Genomic DNA, 24808 nt, shown 5'->3' on the forward strand with positions numbered 1-24808 from the left:
TTTGAAGGCATATGAGATGCTAAAACTGGTTTTCATCACTGTTGGCTCCTTGTTATCACAACCAGGCTACTCATAGCTCTGTAGCTTTATCCAGGTCCTGGGTACAAATTCATCATGGTCTTATAGTGAAAGGAAGCTTATTATGTGAGGTGAAATAATTCTGAGATTCTGAGATGAAATAATTATGTGTTTGCACCAAGTTGTAGGCAAATGTATTAGTTGGTTTTGAAATATTAAATTAAGAACTCATTTAAATATTCTACATTTTCTTTGGAAAATATAAGAATTTTAAATATATTTATAAACATCTAATTAAGGAAGCTGCCTGGAGGTTGCATCAATTTATTCATAAATTTGGACTCTAAGTTTCAGCAGTTATGAAATTATCTTGATAGTTTTTGTAACTGAAGTTTGATATATCAAAGTTGGGTAATAGAAATTTCATTTTTGTATAAAGACATTTAAAAAAAACTCATTTAATATATACCTCTCTTTTTTTTGAAATGATAACAGTGTTAAGATTGTCATAGGTAATTTAATTTTAGCTTTTAGTTCTCAGTTCCATTTAAATTTCAGTAGAATTTTGGTCTGAATGATTCTTTGTTTGTTTGTTTGTTTGTGAGGAAGATCAGCCCTGTGCTAACATCCGTGCCAGTCCTTCTCTTTTTTTGCTGAGAAAGACCAGCCCTGAGCTAACATCTATTGTCAATCCTCCTCCTTTTTTTCCCCCCTTTTTCTCCCCAAAGCCCCAGTAGATAGTTGTATGTCATAGTTGCACATCCTTCTAGTTGCTGTATGTGGGACGCGGCCTCAGCATGGCCGGACAAGCAGTGCGTCGGTGCACGCCCGGGATCCGAACCCGGGCCACCAGTAGCAGAGCACGCACACTTAACCGCTAAGCCACGGGGCCGGCCCTGAGTGATTCTAATTTCAGAATTTAACTTGTTTGCTAGTATACTGAAGATATTTGTATACAAGAAGAAAATATTTCTTATGAGAAATGCCCTTGAGAAAAATATATATTTCAGAAAATGTATGTGTGTGTAACATTTTTTTTTTTTTAAAAAGAAATGAATTAACTCTTGGCTGTAGTAGTTGCATAATCTGATCTCAGAATCTACTAGATCATGCTCCAATTATTTATTGCTGTAACAAACTAACCCCAAACTTAGTGATATAAAACATCCATTTTGTTATGCCCTTGCTATGTGGACAAGGCACACTGAATTTGGACAAGGCACAGCAGGGTCACCTTGTCTCTGGTCCACAATGTCTGACCTTCAGTGGAGAAACTCAGAGTCTGAGGGTGGGAGTCATGAAGGCCTTTTTACTCAGAAATCTGGCTGTTGGTGCTAGCAGTCAGTTTGGGTTGGTCAAAACACCTACACATGGCACAGAATGAGCATCTCACAAGCAAGTGTCTTAAGAGGTGGCAAGTAGAAGCTGCCAGTCTTAAACCTGGGGTCCAGAAACTAGTAGCGCATGATTTTTGCTTTATTAAATTTGTCAAACAGTCACAGAGCTCAGATTCAAGGGCAGGGAGCATAGGATTCACTTCTCAATAGGAGGAATGTAAAAGAATTTGGGGGCCTGTTTTAAAATCATTCCAGGTCATTAGGCAGAACTCTTTATCATGTAATTACAAATCTTTTAGAGCTAGTTTTCAGTACTCTGTTAGATTATTTGGATTCTTAAAGCTTTCCTTCATTGCTAGCGTTTTAGCCAATACGTTTTAAATTCCTTGAGAGTACCCCTTCAGTTTCCAAATGGTGTCAGTTTTGAAGCTAAGTAAAGCCAAATGGACCTCTAATAGTAGCTCTTACTTAAAAAAAAAAAATAAATAAATAAGTTTAGGTTGGTTTTAATAGCTACATTCAATCAGGAAACGTATTTTTAATTGTTTAGCTATTGTGTTCGTGGTATGAAATTGATACTAATGATATTTTCCAGTTTATTTGCTCTCTTAGTCAATAATTCATTTGTGACAGTAAGCGATGTGGGTGGAATGAGTGAGTAAAATGAAAATCCCACTCCCCAACAAAGCAGTATTTTAAATGGTGTATTAAAAATTAGAGAGACAAAAATAATGCTATCTTAATGCCAACAAATTGGACAACCTAAAAGAAATGGGTAAATTCCTAAAAACATACAACTTACCAAGACTGAACCCTGAAGAAAATCTGAACAGACCAATTATTAGCAAGGAGATTGAATCAGTAATCGTAAAACCTCCCAACAAACAAAAGTCCAGGACCAGATGACTTCACTGGTGAATTCTACCAAACATTTAAAGAAGAATTAATGCCAGTCCTTCTCAAACTCTTCCAAAAAATTGAAGAGGAGGGAACACTTCCAGACTCATTTAACGATGCCAACACTACCCTATTACCAAAACCAGACAAGGAGATCACAAGAAAAGAAAATTATAGGTCAATATCTCTGATGAACATAGATGCAAAAATTCTCAACAAAATATTAGCAAACCAAATTCAACAGTACCTTAAAAGGATCATACACCATGGTCAAGTGGGATTTATTCCAGGGATGCAAAGATGGTTCAACATCCGCAAATCAGTCAGTGTGAAACACCACATTAACAAAAGGAAGGATGAAAATCCTGTGATCATCTCAAAAGATGCAGAAGAAGCATTTGACAAAATTCAACATCCATTCATGATTAAAAACTCTCAACAAAGTAGGTATAGAGGGAATGTACCTCAGCGTAATAAAGGCTGTATGTGACAAGCCCACAGCTAACCTCATACTCAGTGGTGAAAATCTGAAAGCTTTTCCTCTAAGATTAGAAACAAGAGAAGGATGCCCACTCTTGCCACTTTTATTTAACATAGTATTGAAAGTCCTTGCCTAGAACACTTAGGCAAGAAAGAGAAATAAAAGGCATCCAAATCAGAGGAAGAAGCAAAATTGTCACTATTTGCAGATGACAGGATATTATATATAGAAAACCCTAAAGACTCCACCAAAAACCTGTTAGAACTAACAAATGAATTTAGTAAAATTGGAGGGAACAAAAATCTGTTGTGTTTCTATACACTGTTAAGGAACTGTCAGAGAAATTAAGAAAACAATCCTATTTATAGTTGCATTAGAAAGAGTAAAGTACCTAGGAATAAATTTAACCAGGGTGGTGAAACCCTGTACCCTATAAACTATAAGATATTTATGAAAAAAATTGAAGACAAAAGTGAATGAAAAGGTATTTCATGCTAATTGATTGGAAGAATTAATGTTGTTAAAATATCCATACTGCCCAAAGCAGTCTACAGATTCAGTGCAATCCCTATCGAAATCCCATTGGCATTTTTCACAGAAATAGAACAAACAATTTTAAAATTTGTGTGGAACCCCAAAAGACCCCAAATAGCCAAAGCAATCTTCAGAAAGAAGAACAAATCTGGAGGCATCATGCTTCCTGATTTCAAACTATATACAAAACTATAGTAATCAAGACAGTATGGTCTTGGCATAAAAACAGAGACATAGATCAGTGGAACAGAATAGAGAGCCCAGAAATAAACGCATACATATGTATTCAATTAATTTATGACAAAGGAGCCAAGAATATACAATGGGGAAAGGACAGTCTCTTCAATAAATGATGTTGAGAAAACTGGACAGCCACATGCAAACGAATGAATGTGGACCACTGTCTTACGCCATTCACAAAAATTAACTCAAAATGGATTAAATACTTGAATGTAAGGAACCACAAACTCCTAGAAGAAAACATAGACAGTAAGCTCCTTGACATTGGTCTTGGTGATGATTTTTTGGATTTGACACCAAAAGCAAAGGCAACAAAAGCAAAAATAAACAAGTGGGACTACATCAAACTGGAAAGCTTCTGCACAGCAAAGGAAGTCAACAAAATGAAAAGGCAACCTAATGAATGGCAGAAAATATTTGTAAGTCATATGTCTGATAAGGGGTTAATATCCAAAATATATAAAGAACTCATATAACCTAATAGCCAAAAAAAGAATAATTTGATTAAAAAATGGGCAGAGGTTCTGAATGGACATTTTTCCAAAGAAGACATACAGATGGCCAATAGGTACATGAAAAGGTGCTCAACATCACCAATCATCAGGGAAATGCAAATTAAAACCACAATGTGGTATCACCTCGTACCTGTTAGAATGGCTTTTATCAAAAAGACAAGAAATACGTGTTGGTGAGGATGTGGAGAAAAGAGAACCCTTGGGCACTGTTGGTGGGAATGTAAATTGGTGCAGCCACTGTGGAAACAGTATGGAGGTTTCTCAAAACATTAAAAATAGAACTACCATATGATCCAGCAATTCACTTCTCAGTATTTATCGTAAGGAAACAAAAATACTAACTTGAAAAGATATCTGCACCCCCATGTTCATTGCAGCAACATTTACAATAGCCAAGACATGGAAACAACCTAAGTGTCCATTGATGGATGAGAGGGTAAAGAAAATGTGGTGCATATATACAATGGAATAATATTTAGCTATATAAAAGAGGGAAATCCTGCCATTTGCGATAATATGGATGGACCTCTAGGGCAGTATGCTAAGTGAAATAAGACAGAGAAAGACAAATACCATAAGATCTCATTTATAAGTGGAACCTAAAAAAAAAAAAAAAACCCTGAACTCATAGATATAGTGAATAGTTGGTGGTGCCGGAGGCAGGAGGTGGGAGGTAGGCAAAATGGGTAGAGGTGGGTGAAAGGTACCAACTTCCAGTTATAAAATAAATAAGTCATGGAGATGTAATATACAGCATAGTGACTATAGTTAATAATACTATATGTATATTTGAAAGTAATTAAGAGAGTAGGTCCTAAAAGTTCTTAGCAGAAGAAAAAAAATAATGCTGTTTTAAAAATAATGTTTTATTTGAGGCTTTTGAAACAAAATATGATTTATAGATTCACTACAAAGTAATATTATAAATTAAATACAGGGCAATATCCAAAAGCTGAGTTTGAAGATTTCAGATGATGATTTCAGATCTTTTGGGAACCTAGACATAGTGACCTGTGATGAGTTATTATACTCCAAACCATATAACTCCCAGTGCTCATTCTGTTGTGCACAGGTCATAGGCTGGGGCAGTGAGGCAACGAGGTGGTTTCGTGACAGTGATGCTGTGGTGCTTCCTCAACTTTTCAGGTGAAGTCTCCCCATCCCCAGACACTACCTTCCAAACCCCTTTGTGAAGTTCAAACAGGTACTCCATACTTCCCTTTCCCACTTTTCTGTCCTGTCTCTTGTGGTTGAGGCTACGTGGGGGTTGAGATGGAAGACACCACAACCAGTCTTATAAGCATTCACTGTCTTTCTCTGTTTTATCCCTCCAAGTATTCTAAGAAGGAGCATCATTTCCATGAAACAGAGCAGACATACCTCCCACTTGTCTCTCTCAACAGACACCTGTGTGCTCTGGCACAGATTGGGTTGCAAACTGCTCCGTGTTTTATTTTTGTAATCCCCCCTTCCCCAAATCAAGCGTGTAATATGGAGTTTTAAACAGAATGAGTGCTTATTTATTAACCTGAAGTTCAACCATTTTTTTCTCTCTTCCTCTCTTGATCAAGGCCTACCACTGAGTTGATACTGTCAGCCTGCCTCTTCTGACTTATTGTCTTCTAGAGAGAATAGGCAGTAAAAGAAGAGTTGGCACCAGGACAGATATCTCTAATTTTTCCTAGGTGTGTTTTTTTTTTTTTTTTTTTTTAATTCGCAGTTTATGTCAGTAGTGAAGGGGAAATGAAAGCTACACACAGAAGCGTTTTGTCATTCATGGCTGGATAACTTAGGAGGAAAATTGGTCTCCAAGGAAAAGCTTTAAAACAGACAAACAAATACTTGCATAGACCTAACTTAAACCAGTATGCAAAGGAGTAATCCTGAAATGGCATGGGAGAAATGCCAGCTTTTTAGGATGCTCTTTTAATTTTTATGTATTATAACTTATTTTAAAATGACAGCAGACAGAAATAACTAAAAGATTCAGAGCCTGGAATAGTGCTTTTTTTACAGCTATAAGCTATTTAAAATTCTTCTCCTGTTGCTGTTTGCCATCCAGATGGCTTTCTGGCACTGGTTCAGTTCCTAGATGTGAGGGCTGTTGGTTAGTTGCTCACCAGCATCACTGTACACTTGTACAATTTAATTTGGCTTGTGACTCAGCCTCATGACACTTACATGTGGGTACCCTATGCTATATAGTCATTCCTGATTGTCATGATGTCACTTGTTATAAACAAATACCAGAATTGATTGGATACCATTTCTGAGATGAAGATTTGTTGACATTCAAAAGAACATCCCGGTTAGTCTGTTGGATCCATTGCCACAGGAGTGAGAAACAGAAGCAGTGGTCTAGACAATGAAACTTTTGTCTAAAGTGTATATGTGCATGATAGGTACAAAAGTGTATCCAATAAACCAGAAGTATTTGCTTCACTCCTGTACTATTAACTAAAATGATTAAAAAAGCAAAAAAGGGCTTACCACAGAAGTCAGAGTTGCGAAGAGAAGTTAGGGAGAGGGAGGGGGTTGCTATCTGGAAGGGACACCCAAGGAGTCTCTGAGATGCTTGCACTGTTGTCTTTCTTGACCTGGGCAGTGGTTTGCTTTACAATAGTTGTTTCTTTTCAATAATCCATTGGGTGTGTGCTTTTTTGTTTATTTGTATTATTTTAAACAATAAAAATGTTTAAAAATAGAAAATACTTGGGCATCATGTAGGAGAATTCCTTCAGCTGTATCTTCAAAGGCTAGAGGTCACCATTTTTGTACTAGATATTGGTAGTAAGTCTTTGTCCTATTAATTTCATCTATTTAGGAAAATAATTACTTTTTTTGTAAAACATAGTTATGGTTAATCAGTGATTGAAATAGGCTTAACAATTAGTTCCTGTGCGCAAAATACTATTCATTTGGGCTTCAGGAAGAGAAGGGTTAGGGTGATGGGATAATAGAGTGGGGATGAAATATATCTTTCTTGGAAATATATATCCTGTTAGAATAACTTTTTATCTCTTGCTGATAAGCATGATCAAACATTTAGATTAGAAGAGAGGAGGGCAGACTGAAAACCAGAACACTGAAAAATTAATTAGCATTACTTAATAAAAAATTAAATATTTGAATTAAGACTATTTAAGTGGAGTATCTTTTTTTGTGAGGAAGATCAGCCCTGAACTAACATCCATGCCAATCCTCCTCTTTTTGCCAAGGAAGACTGGCCCTGAGCTAACATCCATCCCAATCTTCCTCCACTTCATGTGGGACGCCGCCACAGCATGGCCTGACAAGCGGTGCATTGGTACGTGCCTGGGATCCGAACCCGGGATCTGAACCTGGGCCGCCAGCAGCCAAGTGCGCGCATTTAACCGCTAGGCTGTGGGGCCGGCCCCAAAGTGGAGTTATCTTAAAGAGGTTAGCAGTGTATTTTGGAATAATGAGATGATGTGACTTTTATTTTTTATGATCCTTGTAGGAAGATTATTAACATTCTTTAGACCTGGGAATCTACTGAATTAAAATTTCTTCATCAGCCCATTTGGTCTGAAGAAATAATGCCAATAATGTCCCCCCTCCCCATTGGAGTACTATTGTTATGGATTATGTATCTAAATTTCTGTGTATACGTTTATCTGACAGTAATGATTTTTAAAAAGTTGGGAGTGTACGAGTTAGCTAAGATTCTCTAATGCCTTTTAAGTAAAGAAGAGCTTTTTAAGCTAATTTATATGGCTTGTTTCAAACCTTATTATTTGTTCAGTGATTATCAGTGGCAAGAGCAAGAAAAAGGTAGGGTAAAAGTATGAATTCTAGAGCACCCTATGGTGTGAAGTTCCCCATGCATTTTGAGATTCATTGCATTTCTAAACCTGTCCTAAAGCATAGACTCCTGCTGAGATTCTGCTGCTCTGGGTCATCGTCAAGGTTTTTTTTTTTTTAAATAATTTTATTTATTTTTTTTTTCCCCCAAAGCCCCAGTAGATAGTTGTATGTCATAGCTGCACATCCTTCTAGCTGCTGTATGCAGGACGTGGCCTCAGCATGTCTGGAGAAGTGGTGCGTCGGCGCGCGCCCGGGATCCGAACCCAGGCTGCCAGTAGTGGAGCACCGCCACTTAACTGCTAAGCCACGGGGCTGGCCCCATCTTCAAGGTTTAATCGAATGAAATTCAATTGAAATTCATCTAGAAATCTCAGGGTAGAAAAACTGGATTGCATTTCTCAGACCGTGGAGAGGCCCCAGGCCACTGGAATTAGCCTTGACTATTCTTGATTTTGGAGAGGCCTAATCATTACCACATAAAAAGCTTCAATAGAGAAAGACACCTTATCGATTAGAAATGAAAACACTGACACTCCAAAACCAGCAATGGATAACAACAGTTAATTTAATTAAACTAATTATTTTTTATTTTATTTATTTATTTTTTAATAATTTTATTTATTTATTTATTTTTCCCCCCCAAAGCCCCAGTAGATAGTTGTATGCCATAGCTGCACATCCTTCTAGTTGCTGTATGTGGGAAGCGGCCTCAGCATGGCCGGAGAAGCGGTGCGTCGGCGCGCGCCTGGGATCTGAACCCGGGCTGCTAGCAGCGGAGCGCGGGCACTTAACCGCTAAGCCACGGGGCCGGCCTAAACTAATTATTTTTTAAACAGAATGCCTTTTATTTGAATACTGAATACATTCTGTTAGTACACAGAGTATGCTGAGAGTGGAATTTTTTAATAGAAAAAATAATGGCAGCAATACAATTAAAATGGAAAAATATATAATTTTTGATATAACACAGATGACAGATACGTTAGCATTCTGTGAAGTTGGCTTAGGGCATTCCATTATCTGGTAAGCTGTACTTTAATTTAAACTTATTTAGGATGAGTATTTGGAATTGGAATATATTTGGAATTTTTTTTTTTTTTGGAGAACAAGATTTTATTACAAGATGTCTTTTAGAGATTTAAGTGCTCTGTTTTATCACAATAAGAATTAGTCACAAAGCAAATATTCTCTAAGATAACAAAGTAGTCAGTTTATTTGGATACTATACTTGAACGTGTTACAAGTTACAAAGCCTAAGATAAGCAAGCAACAGGTCAATAAAACAACTCAGAATTCTAACATTTTCACATGGTATCATTCACTATGAAATGTAAAAAGACTATTAATGTTTAAGTGGAATGATTTCTAACCTATAAATTATACTCGTGTGACCAAACACATGCAAAAATACAGATTCCAGTAAATATAAAAAAGTTTGATTTTACGAGTAATCAGAGAAATGCAAATTAACTCACAAGAACATTTTTTTGCCTTTAGGTAATTGACTATGATTAAAAAGCTCTAATAAAATCCTGTTAATGGACACTATGTACATCCATTAATGTAGTGGGAATACAAATTGGTAAAACCTTTCTAGAAAGGACCTTTCTGGGAAGCTTGGCAATATGTATAAAGAAGCTTATGGAGGTGGCCCAGTGGTGTAGCGGTTAAGTGTGCATGCTCTGCTTCGGCGGCCTGAGAGTTCACAGGTTTGCATCCTGGGTTCGCACTGACGCACCACTTGTCAAGCCATGCTGTGGCGGCGTCCCATATAAAAAAAATAGAGTAAGATGGGCACGGCTGTTAGCCTAGCACCAATCTTCCTCGGCAAAAAAAGGAGGATTGTCATCGGATGTTAGCTCAGGGCTGATCTTCCTCACCAAAAAAAAAAAAGAAAAGACACTTCAAGAAGTTTATACTGGTGATTCTAAACCTTATTAGATCCAAACCCCTTTTTTGTAATACTTGTTTTACTATACTAAAATGAAATTTATAGATAATACAATCTACCTGCACATGTAATAAGAGAAATATAATACGTTAACTGTAGCATAAAGGAAGGCAATTTGTGATTAAAAATAGTTTGCATTTCAGTATGTAAATACTCAGGGACAGCTGTAGTAGACCATAGTCAGATGCTTATATCTGTGCTAAGATCACTGTGAATGCATTGACTACAAGTGAAGACTGACAGGGATGTTGTGTTGGCAGCTTAAATTCCATGAGTAGTACATATAGCTGCTGCTTTTGATTCTATCTTGTGGCTCACAACATAACAAACTAAATGAAAACTCCTTACTCTGGTTGCATGGCTTTTCATTCATAAACAGAACAAAAAGTCATTGAGCACTTCTCCCTTAGGAACCATGATAGATGCTCCAGGGGTTTGGGCCTTCATAAAGCAAAATTTCTACTAATATACGTAGTACATGGTAGGAATTGCTCTGTCATATTGTATGTCATTGATACATGCCCAGTGTTGTAATTTGGTAAAGGAATTTTGCAATAGCTCATTTTGCTTGCTCTCTGAGCATTGTCATTAACTTTATCATGGGTCTTGGAACCTTTTTAGTAGTTGTGTAAATTGTATTTGTTTTGACACAAGGAATGTAACTTTGAATTTTGCCCATTTAATTTTGGTCTCTTGAATTGGTTTTAAACCATTGATCCTAAAATGAATGATGCAACACAATAGTAAAAATAAATATTTAAGAAAAGTAAACTCTGTAACAAAAATGAAGTAAAAATACATTTGCCGCTACTGGAAGCATCACATTAACGGTTACCCAAGAGAAATTAAATAACACAGCTTTGCTAGTACAGAACTGCTATGTGGGATTTCTGTAGAAACTGCAATTAATTTTGGGAAATGCATGTGAGCAAACCACCTGGTAGGTCACTAGAGACCACCTTTTATTTTTGGTAAGGAAAATTGGCCCTGAGCTAACATCTGTTGCCAATCTTCCTCTTTTTGCTTGAGGAAGATGGTTCCTGAGCTAACATCTGTGCCAGTCTTCCCCTACTTCGTATATGGAATGCCAGCACAGTATGGCTTGATGTGCGGTGTGTAGGTCTGCGTCTGAGATCTGAACCTGGGGACCCCAGGCTGCCAAAGCAGAGCATGTGAACTTAACTACTGTGCCACTGGGCCGGCTCCTAGAGACCACCTTTTGAGAAACACTGCTCTTATTCCTTTCACACCCAGCAGTCAGGGCTCATGATTGTTTGCTCTGAATAGGAGGCATGGTTGTTCCTTTCATTGGAGAGAAACAGGTCTCATTATAAATTAATATTACTCATCAATTATTGAGTACTTTTTATATGTCATGTACTATGAAAGGTGCTTTTGTGTATGTAATATTTTGTTTAATCCTTCCACTAACTCTGCAAGATAGATGTTACTATTCTTGTTCATAAATTAGGAAACTGAAGGTCAGAGAGATTGTTATCCAAGGTTATACAGTCCACGCTGTACAACAAAACATATAGGTGAAACCATATTATAGAAACGACCTCTTAGTGTTTCAATAATAAAATCTCTAGATCTGGTCCAATATTGATGAGCCTTATACTAGATTAAAGAGAATGATAGAATGAAAAGTTAAATACTTAATGACTATTTTATAAAATTAGAGCTTATTTTAAACCATTCAAAATTTTAAAAAGTAACATTTATATATTGAATAATTTTATCTGAGATGATTCATTTATTGGATTTGAAATTTTATTTTGGAGCTTGTCTTTTAACACCCAAAGACAATAATCTGTCTTTTGGGGGGGAAACTTTAGTAACAGTATATATTTCATTTAAATTTATACCACTTTAATTTCAGATATATCCTTTCCTCTTCAGGATACTTGCTATGATGAGTACCAGCTGTTTGTGCATTATAGACTGCTTGTTGGGAAAAGTTTTAAAAGAGAGGAGTGCCTTATGCAACACAGGAGTTAGTTTTGTCTCTGTCTTGGTTAGCCATAGAAGTCATCTTGGTATGTTAATTGTATGTGTTGTGGTTTTAAAAGACTGCTCGGCATTCATGGACATTGAAATAACAATCTGGCTTATAATAAATAAACTTGTTTTACAGAGGCATACTAAGTATTTATGAATGTATTCTGTTTATAATTAGGTTAAATACTAAGAATGTAAATCTTTAGTTTAGAAATACTAATGAACACACATATTAAGAATAGATAACCTAGCTCTAACCTGAGTCCTTTCTTTGGACTATTCAAAGTGTCCCGAGTAATAGAACTTTTAAAAAGACATATAAGCAGTTTGCTCTTGTTAATGAAACATTGAAACAAGGAAATATTTATTAATAGTTACTTTTGAAGTACATTAGTTTATTTCCTTTCAGTCTTAATTTAATTTCTGTGCATTAGGTTGTCCTCAAGTTTTTTTTCTTTTTGACAGTAAACAGAATTCTAATTATACTTTTGAACTGTTTTATACTTTGCTTTTTTCGTATCATTTATAAACATTTCCATCGTATTGTACACACTTGACAAACTTCAGTTTAGATGGGTGCTTAATATGCCATCAAGTGGATATATCATTGTTTATCTAAATATTTCTTCATGTTTGGACAGTTAGGTTATTTGCAAGTTTGTCATATTTGTATATTTTGCTTTGTGCATAAAAATTTTTCTGTATTCAAGTTTTTATTGTTTTTATTTTTTATTTTTTTTGTGAGGAAGATCAGCCCTGAGCTAACATCCGTGCTAATCCTGCTCTTTTGGCTGAGGAATACTGGCTCTGAGCTAACATCTATTGCCAATCCCCCTCCTTTTTTTTCCCCAAAGCCCCAGTAGATAGTTGTATGTCATAGTTGCACATCCTTCTAATTGCTGTATGTGGGACGCAGCCTCAGCATGGCCACACAAGTGGTGCATCGGTGCGCGCCCAGGATCCGAACCCGGGCCGCCAATAGCGGAGCGCGCGCCCTTAACTGCTAAGCCACGGGGCCGGCCCTGTAGTCAAGTTTTTAAATACGTAAATTATAGAGTTGAAATTACTGGGTTAGTAGGTATAAAATTTTTCAAGGCTCAGTACATATTTGCAAATATTTTCTAAAAGCAATTTAAAATGCTGCATTCTATTCGAAAGGATGAATTTAAATGTTATTTCAATATAAATGATAAAGATATATAATATTTAGAATTGTTTTTTAGTAATTTGTAGAATTACTTTAGAGATGTCTCTTACATAGAATTACAGTGAGTCAGATAAAATAACTATCTTTAGGGCCGGCCCTGTGGCTTGGTGGTTAAGTGCGTGCGCTGCGATGCTGGTGGCCCGGGTTCGGATCCCGGGTGCGCATTGAGGCACCACTTCTCCGTTCATCCTGAGGCCGAGTCCCACATACAGCAACTAGAAGGATGTGCAGCTACGACACACAACTATCCAATGGGGCTTTGGGGGGAAAAAATAAAATAAATAAAATCTTAAAAAAAAAAAAAAAAAAAACTATCTTTAAAAAATGAAGCTACACTGTTCAGTTTTTCAATGCTCAGTATAATGCATACCTCACTGTAAACAAATGAGTAATTAAGGTGATTTGTTGTCTTTGAACCATGGGGGTGGAAGGGCTGAAGCCCAGATGAATCAAGATCCCATCACTTGAGTTGTCTCTGATTGAAACCTAAAGGTTGAGTTAGTACATGTAGTGCTCGTCATTGTGCACGGCCCCTTCCAGTGCTAATGTTCTATTCTTTTATGAATGTTCACTTTTCTTCTAGCTATATATCATATAATAGGAAAGAGAGAAATACTAGGTAAATACCATTGCATTTAATGTTTTAAAAATTCCCCTTCAATTTCTCTTAAAATTTCTTCTCTGGTTTCCAAAGTAGTTTTTGGTTGGTATAACAAGTTTATGTTGGTTTCTGCTTATCATTTGATTTAAAGAAGTAAAATCCAGTGACTGCTGGCACATTGCTAGGGAAGCTGAGAATGTTTAAACCCTTTCCTCTCTTTCTGCCAGTGAACAATTGACAGGATATGGGTTTGTAATTACAGTCTAAAGGTTTAGTTGAGTTAATCATCACTGCTGAAGTTCCTGTGCCCTGTGATAGCTTCCTTGAAAAGTTGTTTTCATAGTTGTTTTGTGTTTGTCCTCAGCCTTTGATCATTGCTTAGATGCTCAAACAAAAGAGTAATAACAGACTGAGGATCTTGCTGAGCTAGGTAACCCTGTGAAGAATACTTCCTTTAAAGAAAAAAGAAAAAAAAAATGAAAAAAATTAAAAAAGAATAAAAAGTATGCTAATTGCTTGGAAAAAGATCTGACTCTGCCTCCATGTCATCCTAGATAATTTTTTTTAAATTGATATCATAATAGTTTATAACATTGTGAAATTTGAGTTGTACGTTATTACTTGTCAGTCACCACATAAATGCTTCCCTGATTAGATTATTTAATGGTTACCATGAGGTTTGTATAAAAAATCTCATAGATGAGATAGTCCATTTTCTGATAGCCTCTTATTTCCTTAGACTAAGTTGATTCCATCCCTTTCCTCTTCTTCTAAGTTAATTTCACAACTTATTCCATCTTGTGTTATGAGTTTGTGGTTAAAATGACAAGGTTATATTTAATTTTTGTGTTTTCCTTCCCTTTATCTTTGATGTTATAATTAAATGTTTGCTAACCTCTTCTGATAGAGACCTGCAATTTTTCTGATTTTGTCTACCTATTTTTCTCCTTGCTCAAGGCTTTGTGTCCCCTTTCTCTTTTTTTTTCAGGTTTGAGGGCCTTCTTGGGCATTTCTTAGTAGGGGTCTTATGGCGATGAACTCCCTTAGCTTTTGTTTATCTGGGAAAGTTTTTATTTCTCCGTCATATCTGAAGGATATTTTCACTGGATAGAGTATTCTTGGCTGAAACTTTTTGTCTTTCAGAATTTTGAATATATCATTTCACTATCTCTTAACCTGTAAGGTTTCTGCTGAGAAATCTGCTGAGAGCCCGATAGGAGTTCCTTTGTATGTTATTTTCTTTTGTCTTGCTGCGCTTAATATTTTTTGTCGTTGACTTTTGCCAGCTTTACCACTATATGCCTTGGAGAGGGTCCTTTTATGTTGATATAGTTAGGAGATCTGTTGACTTCATTCACTTGTATTTCCAGCTCCTTGCCCAGGTTTGGGAAGTTCTCAGCTATTATTTCGTTGAACAAGCTCTCTGCTCCTTTTTCCCTCTGGAATACCTATAATCCTTATGTTGCATTTCCTAATTGAATTGGATATTTCTCAGAGAATTTCTTCATTTCTTTTTAGTCTTCGTTCTCTCTTCTCCTCTATTTGGAGCATTTCTGCATTCCTGTCCTCTAGATTGCTAATTCTATCCTCCATATTGTCAGTTCTGTTCTTTGAAGGTTCCAGATTTTTCTTTATCTTCTCCATTGTGTTTTTCATCTCCAACATTTCTGATTGGTTTTTCTTTATAGTTTGAATCTCTTTTATGAAGAAGTTCCTGATTTCAGTGAACTGTCTGTCTGTATTTTCTTGTAATTCGTTGAGCTTTTTTGTGAAAGCTATTTTGAATTCTGTGTCATTTAGATTATACATTTCTGTGCCTTCAGGATTGATTTCTGGGTGCTTGTCATTTTCCTTCTCTTCTGGAGATTTAATATATTTTTTTGTACTGTTTGATGGTGTGGATTTGTGTCACCACGTGGTGATAATATGTAGTCATGGCTTCCACCTTCTGCTACTGGGTGGAGTTCAGGAGCTGTGTATTCTGAGCCCATGGTGAACCGTGGGCGTTCTGGCCGACCGACTGTGCTGGCGTGCCAGGCGGGGGGAGGAGCACTTTCTTTTGCCTGCCCAGCCCTGGGGGCTTCTTGCTCTTCCCTCACTATCTGCTCTCCTGGGGTGCTAGCTTGATGAAGACACCCCTGCAACAGTGCAGTCACCTCTGTGTGGGATTTTCCCGTGAGCTGTGAGGGAACTTGGAGAGCGACAGTTTTCCGGTGGAGGGCGGCCCCTCCTCCCTCTCTCTCTGAGAGCCACGTGGTCCTGGGGTTGTTGCCATTGAGGAGGGAGAGGAATTCTCTTTACCCCCTTCCACTTCCTAGATAATTTATGTAATTTCTCTGGGCCTTAGTTTTCTTATCTTTAAGATGAGAAGGTTCTGTAGCTCCTAAGTTACCTCCCAACCTGAAACTCTGTGTTACTTCTCAGGCTGGACTCTTGTGTGTGGTCCTTCCTATAAAATAAGGATAACTAAGAGAAATAGCAACCAGAATATATTTTATTTTATTTTCAATTGCGTAACAGTAATTTTATTTTCTTCAAAATATCTCTACAAAAGATTTATCTTTTAGCCGTTGGTTTTGTTACCTCATTTGTTTAGCAACTGTGTCACAGTTTTAGGTCTGACAAAGGACATGCTATTTTAATGACAGTACAGCACATTTTGTGAGTATGGCCCCTCTCTCAATACCTACCTTAAAGTGTTGTGCATGACGCTCTGAAGAGCTGCAAGTTACTCTGTGATTTTAGTTAGACCACCCCATTAGTAAGTCTGTTTTCTAAGGGTCTTGAAAACTAAGAGCTAGTTATACTGGCCTTAATTTCTCTGATCAGTTAAGGGGCTAAAGTTTTCTTGACTTAGAGCTTCTTTTACCTTTAAAGAATTATCCAAAGACAACATAGCCAAATACAAGAACCATTGATTGGCAAGTAGAAATGTATGCTAACTTATGTTCTTTACTATTTTAAATACATACTACAATTAGTTCTGGATAAATTGTGGAGACTCCATTACTACTTTGAGAAAGGGTAGGAATTGTCCTAGAGCAGTGGTTCTGAAAATAGAGTGTAAACTCCCCCTATAAGATACTTTTGAAATTTGTGGGGGTGATTTTGTTGTACTTATTGTTGATACAGTGATTGGGGGAGGTGCTACTATTATGTAATGGATGATCAGACATCCTGCAATGCACAGGACAGTCTTGTACAACAAAATAGGATCATGTACAACACAATTTTTGAATTTCCTTCCAGATACTCATGTAGGTAAAAAGTCTGTTTGTTATTATCTGAGCCTAGATCTGAAATCTATATTACATAAAAATGTAATACAGAGTACTTTTTACATGATTTTAGTATATTGCTTTTGGAAGATATAGATTTAAAATCTTTGGCACTGATGGCATTGGTCATATTTAATCATCAGCACAGCACACGTAGATTAGTCTGCATTTGTACTTGTCATATCTATGGTGATTCTTTTTATAGATGCAGAGGTCTGACTACTTCATTAAGCAGTGGTATGGTCTTGTCTGAGTATTTGCATACTGAGATATACATTACTATTTTCTTTTATTTCTCCTTTATGTCACAGTTAGGACATTATGTAGGTTTATTTTGAAATTAGGTATATATGTAAGTTAATAATTTCATTTCAGATTTCTAAAGTATTTGTAACATATTTGTTTAAAAAGAGTATTGAGGGGCTGGCCAGGTTGCCTAGTGGTTAAGTGCATGTGCTCTGCTTCGGCGGCCCGGAGTTCTCAGGTTCGGATCCTGGGTGTGCATTGAATCACCGCTTGTCAAGCCATGCTGTGGCAGGTGTCCCACATAAAGTAGAGGAAGATGGGCACGGCTGTTAGCCCAGGGCCAATCTCCCTCAGCAAAAAGAGGAAGATTGGCATCAGATATTAGCTCAGGGCTAATCTTCCTCACCAAAAAAAAAAAAAAAAAAAGAGTATTGAATATGAGAGGACTGAAAATCATTCTCCTAGGTAGTATTTTGCTTAAAATGCTTGAAAACCTTAAGAATTGGTCTAATTAAAGTGCTTTTATTAAAGCGACGCACAATTTCAACCTACATGTTAGGCTGTAATTATATACTGTATGTCTACCTGGAGTTTACAAAGTTTGACAACCAGTCTAACTCAGGTTTTAGTAAATTATTAATATGACAATATCAAGGGAGAAGTTTATGTACCTGGGCGTAACCTTTGCAATATTCCCCTTGATAATTTACTCCTGGTTGAGAAAAACATTTCTCGGTCTCTCATTTACACACGGTCTTCCTTTACAAGCATCTTTAATATCTTGCTAAATCGTTAGAATCTTTCTGAATCAGTTGGCATTTTGAATGTGAGGATTTTGTCCTTGAAATTGAAGATGGGGAATTGATTTTGGAGATTGGTGTGATGTTCCTTTAGTAAGCGAAGAGCATGGTTAATTGTAGAGCTAAAGGATGAACTTTCCTTTACGATGCGTTTTGAGATGGCACGAGAAAAATACTTGACCTTTGCAACTTAGTTTGCCAGTTTTTAAATGTTTAAGACATTTTTATTGTGAAATATAGCATAGATATAGAAAAGTACATAAAACATAGAGTGTAGTGAATTTTTCTCAAGTGAAATCCTGTATTCTTTTTCTCTATGTTAAAAATAATGGTTATCCCTTGATATCATGGGAGTTGCCCAGTCTGTCTAAATTTAATAGAAGATGCCATTTTATGGGAATAAGCAGTTCCAAATTCAAACGTTAATTGAAAATACATCATTTTTGGAAATGCCTGTAACATTACTGTGATTGCAACACAGTGGGAGTACACTACTTAAGTTATAGGTGAGACCTATTTCATGTTCTTCTTCTCATGACAAGAGTTTTTGGATTGGAGACAAGGTGGTATTAGGTGCAGCCTGACCCACTGCAACTGATGATGCAATCAGAATTCTGTGTTTGTTAGTATTTTTCTAATTTACTCTTTTATGGAAAGATATGTCCACCACAAAATATAGACTGAGATGTCGTCAAGTTATATGTGAATACTTAAATGATATGTGAGTTAAAACATTTCAATTTTTTAAATTTAATGAGTTCTAGGAGATCTAGTTGTGAATGGCATTTTATCCACGTATTGGTAACGTACTACCTCAACTTCACATAAAGATGTGAAGTTCGCCCCATGGCGTGGTGATTAAGTTTGCTCATTCTGCTTCAGTGGCCCAGGGTTCACAGGTTCAGATCTGGGGCAGGGACCTACACTGCTCATCAAGCCATGCTGTGGTGGCAACCTGCATACAAAAAATAGAGGAAGAGTGGCACAGGTGTTAGCTCAGGGACAGTCTTCCTCAAGCAGAAAGGAAGGGCTTACCCTACTGAAGATTGGCAGCAGATGTTAACTCAGGGCCAATCTTTCTCACAAAAAGAAAATTGTCCTTTGGAGGCTGTTTATGGTATTTCTTAGACTAGGTGCTCAAAGACTGCATTGATGGCCACAGAGTTAAATTCTTCCTGTCAAGCATGATTTAAATCACATTTTTAATTATCCAATATAATTGTTCTACTAGTGACTTCCATAGAATTTTTTTCATTCATTTATTTAGCCATAAGTAAATATTTATTGAGAGCCTAATATGTTTCAGGAACTATAGATAAAGAGATGGAAATAATAGGAGGTTGGGGAGCTATCAGTAAGCAATGAGCTTCCATATAGTGTGCTTTCACTCTGACACAGGTATGCCCTGGTGCTTGGGTGCACAGAGGCGTACTAGGGAAGGATTCCAAGAGTCTAGGAATAAGAGTTGGTCAGGAGATATGTAGGACATCCTGGGGAGAGGGATTGATATGTTTAAGATAGGAGGCAGGAGAGAATATGGATATGCTAACAAGTATCAGTGGTTCAGCTTGACTGGATTAAGGATAGTATGTGTGAGAGTGTTGAATGACAGATCTAGAAAGGAAGGAAGGTAGGGGCCCATGAATTAATTCTTGTAATTCATTTTAGGTATAACTACCTCATCAAGAAATTCTTAAATCTACCAAAGTGCTTTTTCCTCTAATACCATAGAAGTTTAGACTTTTGTATCTGGGGAGTTGATGCTGTAGGGTGTTGAGGTACAATCAAATCTCTTTAAAACGTTTTCTTCTCTGGGCTCCAGGCCTCAGGAAGCCTCACCGTTTCCAGATGTCTGGTAAGGGTGAGATCTCAAAGTTTTTGTTCTTATAGTTTCATGCTTCCATATTGCTATTGTTGTTCATTGGGTGATTTGGTTTCAGTTGTGGGAGTCTTGCCAAAAATCTATGCTGAAGAAACCAGGGGCGTGTACAGTTTTTATCATGATTGTAATTCTCTGACAGATGGCTTATGTTTCATAAACGCTTCTCAATTTTAAATGCTAACTTTTGTTTTCCTCTCTCAGGTTTTGTTGACAACTCCTGATTCTTATGTAGTATTTGCCGTGACTTGGTGTTGAGAAGCTGGCTTTACCCTCTGTGTGTCTTTACATGGTGGCATTTGAATATAAGCAAAGCATGGTCTTCATAACTTGATGTAGCATGTTTTCATTAAGCAAATAACTTCTTGAACGCCTAATACTTGCAAGGTTGAGACGCTCCTCTCCTGAACACAATTTCCAAAGGCTATGCTAAAGTGATTTGTGTAAAGCAGTTCCAGGACTGGTGACTGTTCATGACATCTGCCATAACTTTGTGTAGTTTTGTTCATGTCTATGCAAGTTTATCAGTTTAGAGTTCTAAGTATAGTGATTTCTCCATACGCTGTGGTGAGAGACAGCACTTTGAAAAGCATCATGCAAACCCTCAAGGAACTTACAGTCAACATAATGGTTTATTATGGTTAAATATCTCAAACTTTTTTTCTGGTGCTTTACTACTTATTCTGTAGAGTGTAGCGTAGGGTTTACCCTCTGGAGTTAGACCCAAGTTCAAATCCCAGGACTGCCACTTATCTCAACCTATCTAAGAAGCTTCAGATGCTTCCTCAAGGAGTAGTAATGCTACCACAGGGTACTAGTAAGGGTAAAATATAGTAATACATGTAAAGAACTTAGTAGAATGCTGATACACAGTAAGTACTCACCTTCAGCTATTATTAATTTTGTTATCCTGTAAGCTTTTTTTTTTAATTGTAGGAGTAGGGATAATAATATTTTCTCTTAAATTCATTAAACAGTTACTAAATGGCTGCTATATGTGCTAATCACTTTTAAGGACAAAAGTAGTTGAAAATACGTAACATAATTCAAAAGAATTTATGGCTTTTGAATAAAAATAAAAATAAAAAATAATAAGTAGCAGCAAATACATTGGACTTATTATGTTCCAGGTATTCTTTACTCAATTTTCATAACTGTGCTCTGAGGTAGTTACTGTTGTCTTCACCCTTTCACAGATAAGGGAACTTAAGTAGGGAGAAGACAAGTGATTTGCCCAAGATCTCTCAGCTAGTGAGTGATGGAGGCAGGTCTCACAATTAAGCTGATCTGAGACCACAATCTTGGATCACTGTGGTGTTCTGCCTACAGAAACAAGGCTGGCACATCTGAAAGACTCAGGACCTGTGTGACAGAGTCAATGTGATAGGTCGAGACTATAATAGCTGTTATGAGTTGGGGCAGGGGGAGGAGGATCAGTAAAGGCTAGAATGTTCAGGGAAGGAAAGAAAGCTGTCATTTACTAGAAACTACAGTGTGTCAGGCTCTCACACAGTAGCTGCTTTGATCTTCACAGTGATCCCAGGAGGTACATTTTATTATTATTCTTCCCTTTTTTACTTAATGGAGGCTCTGGAAGTTTAAGTGACTTACCAAAATCCACATTGCTGGTAAGTGATGTAGATGGGATTTAACAAAACCTTTTTATTATGTAAAATTGCAAACATGTGCAAAAGCAGAGGAGTAATCTAATGTATTCCTCATCACTCAGCTTCAGCACGTATCACCATTTTGCTTCTGTTTCATTTGTTCCTCTCCCTTCTAAAAAACAGCTTTATTGTGGTATAATTGACATGTAGTAAACTTCACATATTTAAAGTATACAATTTGATACATTTTGACGTATGTACACACCCTTGAAATCATCACTACAATCAAGATAATGAACAATATATCCATCACTCCCAAGAGTTTCCTTGTGTGCTTTTGTAATTCCTCCGTCATATCTCTCTCTGCTGCCCCCACCTCCTCCCCTACACAAGGCAACCACTGATCTGTCATTATAGACTAGTTTACATTTTCTAAAATTTTATATAAATGGAATCATATAGTATGTACTCTTTTTGTCAGGCTTCTTTCACTCAGCATAATCATTTTGAGATTCATCCATATTATTGTATGTGTCAGTAGTGCTTTTTTTTTCCTTTGCTGTAGTACTCAATTCTGTGAATATGCCACAGTTTTTTAAAACCCATTAATCTATTGATGGACATTTGAATTGTTTCCAGTTTTTGGATAGTATAAACAAGGCTGATATGAACAATTGCGTACAAGTTTTTATGTGGATATATGCTTTCATTTCTTTTTGGTTTATCTTTAGGAGTGGGATGACTGGATCATAGGGTACGTGTATATTAAGAAGCTGCCAAACTGATTTCCAAAATAGTTGTACTATTTAACATTCCCAGCAGCAGTGTAAGCGAGTTCCAGTTCCTTTGCACACTTGCCAACACTTGGTCTGATTGATCGTTTAAATTTTAGTCCTTGTGATAGGTGTATAGTGGTATCTCACTGTGGTTTTAATTTGTAGTGACTAATGATATTGAGCCCTTTTGCCATCTATTTATCTTCTTTGAAGAAGTATCTGTTCAAATCTTTTGCCAATTTTTTTTTTTTGCTGAGGAACAATTTGCCCAGAACTAACATCTTGCTAGTCTTGCTGTATTTTTTCTTTGTGGGTCACCACCACAGCATGGCTGCTGATGAGTGGTGTAGGTCTGCACCCAGGAGCCAAACCCAGGCCACTGAAGTGGAGCATGCCAAATTTAACCACCAGGCCATGGGGCTGGCCCCTTGGATACAAGTCCTTCATATGATTTGCAAGCATTTCCTCCTAGTCTGTAGCTTGTCTTTTCATATTATAAAGTGTCTTCTTAAGGGCAGAAGTTTTCCGTTTTGATGATATTCAAGTTATCAATTTTGTATTTTATGAATTGTGCTTGTGGTGTCATATCTAAGAAATCTTTGCCTAATACAAGATCACAAGATTTTCTTGTAGAGGTTTTGTAGTTTTGGGGTTTACCTTTAGGCCTATGATCCATTTTGACTTAGTTTTTATTTTTGGTGTGAGATATGGGTGGATGTTCATTTTCTTAGCATATGGATCTCCAGTTATTCCAGCACCATTTGTTGCAAAGACTATCCTTTTTCTCATCGAATTACCTTTACACATTTGAAATCAGCTGTTCATTCACTTTTTAAAAAATGGAATACTTTAGGGGCCGGCCTGGTGGTGCAAGTGGTTAAGTGGGCGTGCTCCGCTGAGGCGGCCCAGGGTTCGCCGGTTTGGATTCCGGGCGCGCACCGACGCACCACTTGGCAAGCCATGCTGTGGTGGCGTCCCATATAAAGTGGAGGAGGATGGGCACCAATGTCAGCCCAGGGCCAGTCTTCCGCAGCAAAAAAAGAGAAGGATTGGCAGATGTTAGCACAGGGTTGATCTTCCTCACACACACAAAAATAAATAAATAAATAAAAAATGGAGTACTTTAAAGCAAATACCAAACATAATGTTATTTTACCGCTACAAATACTGCATTATGCATCTGTAACTGATAAGGACTGATTTTTAGAAACATAAGAAACATTCCATTATTGTACCTCACAAAATTAACAGTATTTCCTTAAAATCATCTAATATTTAAACCATATTTAAATTTCCCAAATTGTTTCAAAGATAGTTTTTTATAGTTGATTTGTTCAAATTAGCATTGGATTTGGCTATGTCTCCCAAGTGTTCTTTCATTCCTTAAGAGTTCTTCCACCACCACCTTTATTTTTTCTTGTTATTATTTGTTTTATTCATGATCCCACATTTTGGACTCAACTGATTGCTTCCTTGAAGTATTTAACTCCTTCCTCTATTTCCTCTAAACTAGTAGATCAGATCTAGGGACTTGATTAGATTCAGGTTCAGTTTTTGTGTCTGTGTGTGTGTGAGGAAGCTTGGCCCTGAGCTAACATCTGCCAATCCTCCTCTTTTTGCTGAGGAAGACTGGCCCTGGGCTAACATCCGTGCCTGTCCTCCTCCACTTTATATGGGACGCAGCCACAGCATGGCTTGCCAAGCGGTGCGTCAGCACGCGCCCGGGATCCGAATCGGTGAACCCCTGGCCGCCACAGCGGAGGGTGCGCACTTTACTGCTACGCCACCAGGCTGGCCCCCAGTTTTGTTTTTTTTTAAGCCAAGTATACCCTATAGATAGTGGTTAGTATTTCCTGTTGCATTGCAGGAAGAGACACATAATGTCTGGATTATTCAGAGGGTTTAGGTGGTGTCAGCCTCATATGTTAGTTGTAAAGTTCCTCATCATCCTTTCACCTTATTTTGTAAATTTTTTTAGCATCCATTAATGATTGTTGCCTAGATCCATTATTTCATTAGAGGTTGCAAAATGGTAATTTTCTAATTGTATCATTCTTTTTGCATTTATTAGCTAAAGTTCTAAAAATTAAGGAAAAAAAAAAGTTACCCTCATCAATTATTTTTTTATCCTGAAATAGTTTGTACAAGCAGATTCAATGTCTGATTTATTTCCCCATTCTTTATCAATTTTCAAAATAATGAGTTGATCTTAGCAGTCTCCAGTGATGACCAATAAAGGGTTGATTTGTTTTTTGTATCAAGTCACATATTTGTATATATTTGATGTGTTTCAATCCATGGATTTCATTATTATTATTTGTTTATTTATTTCTGGTGAGGAAGATTGGCCCTGAGTTAACATCTGTTGCCAATCTTCCTCTTTTTGCTGAGGAAGATTAGCCCAGAGCTAACATCTGTGCCCATCTTCCTCTATTTTGTATGTGGGACACCACCATGGCTTGATGAGCAGTGCGTAGGTCTGCGCCTGGGATCCAAACCCGTGAACCCCGGGCTGCCAAAGTGGAGCACACGAACTTAACCACTACACCCCCAGGCCGGCCCCCTGTCATTATTATTTTTGATGCTCAGAAATGCTTCAAGTTGCTCCTGTC

At 37.1% G+C, this 24808-nt stretch overlaps 1 protein-coding gene across 5 annotated transcripts in view; it reads left to right on the forward strand.

Moving 5' to 3' along the window:
* The window catches only part of PIK3CB (phosphatidylinositol-4,5-bisphosphate 3-kinase catalytic subunit beta), a 181694-nt gene that overhangs the window by 57138 nt on the left and 99748 nt on the right, over positions 1-24808 (forward strand). Inside the window, exon 1 of one of the 5 annotated variants that reach the window (XM_058552068.1) lies at positions 22083-22246. The exons of the other annotated variants lie outside the window; for them this stretch is intronic. The gene's annotated coding sequence lies outside the window, so the exon portion shown is untranslated. Of the gene's footprint in view, positions 1-22082; positions 22247-24808 lie in introns of those variants that run through there. 5 annotated transcript variants of the gene reach the window in all.

This window comes from Diceros bicornis, chromosome 2 (genome assembly GCF_020826845.1).
Source record: "Diceros bicornis minor isolate mBicDic1 chromosome 2, mDicBic1.mat.cur, whole genome shotgun sequence".
In the NCBI taxonomy this organism is placed as follows: Eukaryota; Metazoa; Chordata; class Mammalia; order Perissodactyla; family Rhinocerotidae; genus Diceros; species Diceros bicornis.